We start from the raw sequence: 2,500 nt of genomic DNA on the forward strand, positions 1-2,500 counted from the left end.
GTAGCTGAAACAGAGAGTGTCCAGGGTGCGAGGAATCGGCCACAACCTTCCTCGCTCGCCTCATGCTCCTTGTCGTGTGCAGGTCCTCGAGGGTTGGTAGATTGCAGGCAATTACCTTCTCAGCAGTGTGCATGATACGCTGCAGTCTGCTCTTGTCCTTGGCAGTGGCAGCAGCGTACCAGACGGTTATGGAGGAGGTGAGGATGGATTCAATGATCGCTGTATAGAATTGCACCATCATTGTCTTTGGCAGGTTGCATTTCTTCAGCTGCCGTCGAAAGTACATCCTCTGTTGAGCTCTCTTGGCGAGGGAGCTGATGTTCAGTTCCCACTTGAGGTCCCGGCAGAGAATAGTGCCCAGGAAGCGGAAGGACTCCACAATTTTGACTGCGGAGTCTAACAGGGTGATGGCGGTGAGTGGGGCTGTATTCTTCCTGAAGTCCACAACCATCTCAACTGTCCTTAGAGCATTTAGCTCTAAGTTGTTCTGGCTACACCAGGTCACCAGGTTGTCAGCTTCCCACCTATAGTCAGACTCATCCCCACCAGAGATCAGCCCAATGAGGGTGGTGTCGTCCGACAAACTTCAAGAGTTTGACGGACAGATGATTGGAGGCGCAGCTGTTGGTATACAGGGAGAAGAGCAGTGGGCAAAGGACGCAGCCCTGAGGAGTTCCCGTGCTGATGGACCTGGAGTCAGAGACTTCTGTTCCCGGCTTAACGCACTGCTTCCTGTCAGAGAGGAAGTCTGTGATCCACCTGCAGGTGGAGTAGGGCACGTTCAGCTGGAAGAGCTTGTCCTGAAGCAGGGCAGGGATGATGGTGTTGAAGGCAGAGCTGAAGTCCACAAACAGGATCCTGGCGTAGGATGCTGGGGCGTCCACATGCTGTAGGGTGAAGTGGAGGGCCATGTTAACTGCGTCGTCCACAGACCTGTTGGCTCTGTAGGCAAACTGAAGGGGGTCCAGGAGAGGGTCTGTGATGGCTTTGAGGTGTGCCAGGAGCAGGCGCTCAAAAGACTTCATTACCACAGATGTAAGGGCGACCGGTCTGTAATCATTTAGTCCTGTTGGCCTTAGCTTTTTGGGCACAGCGATGATGGTGGAGGACTTGAGACAGGCTGGTACATGGCATGTCTCCAGGGAGGTGTTAAAGATGTTGGTGAACACCGGAGACAGCTGGCCAGCGCAGTGCCTGAGGGTGGCTGGAGAGACAGAGTCCGGCCCGGCTGCTTTGCGTGGATTCTGCCTCTTGAAAAGCCCATTAACTTCTCCCTCCTGAAAGGAGAGAGTCGTTTCTGTAGTATGGGTGGGGGATGGGGCCTCTTGGGTGGGAAGGGGTGGTTCAGGACAGTCCAATTGTCTTTCAAATCTACGGTAGAACTCGTTCAGGTCGTTGGCTAGGCGGGAGTCGTTAGTGGTGTGGGGCGCTCTGGGTTTGTAGTTGGTGATGTGCCTGAGCCCTTTGGCAGACAGAAGCAGCGTCGTTAGTAGAGAACTGGTGTTTTAGTGTCTCTGAGTACAGTCGTTTAGCCTCTCTCACCGCTTTGCTAAACCTGTTCTTCGACTCCTTGAATCTGTCTCTATCCCCACTCCTAAACGCTTCCTCCTTCTCCAACCTCAACCTTTTGAGCTTTGCTGAGAACCAGGGCTTGTTGTTGTTAAAGTTCACCCTGGTACGTGTTGGGATACAGCAGTCCTCACAGAAGCTGATGTACACAGCCTCTGTGAGTTCATCCAGACTATTGGTAGCAGTCGTGAACATATCCCAGTCAGTACAGTCTAAGCACGCCCGCAAATCTTCCACAGCCTCACTGGTCCACTGTTTAGATGTCCTCACAGCAGGTTTACAGAGTTTTAGTTGCTGCCTGTATGCACGAATCAGGTGGACCAAGGGAGTTCTGTGCGAGCCGAACAGCCCCGTGACCCACAAGAGAAACATCCCCGCCAAATTCGAGCGTTTGACGGGGTCTATCCGTGAAAAAATATTCACGTTTTTGAGTGCACATGCATTTCTGCTGCAAATGCCTCTGGAAGTTTCATGCCGTTCGTATGCCAATTGTGGCAACACGAAAATGACCCGTTTTCCCATTCCGAGGGATTTCTGTGCGACCCTAACAGCCCCGTGAGCCACAAGAGACACATCCCCGCCAATTTCTAGCGTTTCACGGGGTCTATCCGTGAAAAATATAGACGTTTTTGAGTGCACATGCATTTCTGCTGCAGATGCCTCTGGAAGTTTCATGCCGTTCGTACGCAATGTGGCAACACGAAAATGACCCCTTTTCCCATTCCGAGGGATTTCTGTGCGACCCTAACTAACAGCGCCCGTGAGCCACAAGAGAGACATCCCCGCCAATTTATAGCGTTTCACGGGGTCTATCCGTGAAAAATATAGACGTTTTTGAGTGCACATGCATTCCTGCTGCAAATGCCTCTGGAAGTTTCATGCCGTTCCTATGCAATGTGGCCACACAAAAATGACCCGTTTTCCCATTCCG

This window comes from Petromyzon marinus, unplaced genomic scaffold (genome assembly GCF_048934315.1).
Source record: "Petromyzon marinus isolate PM22_M1 ecotype Great Lakes invasive population unplaced genomic scaffold, UKy_Petmar_22M1.pri1.0 PM_G_Scaffold_286, whole genome shotgun sequence".
Taxonomy (NCBI): domain Eukaryota; kingdom Metazoa; phylum Chordata; class Hyperoartia; order Petromyzontiformes; family Petromyzontidae; genus Petromyzon; species Petromyzon marinus.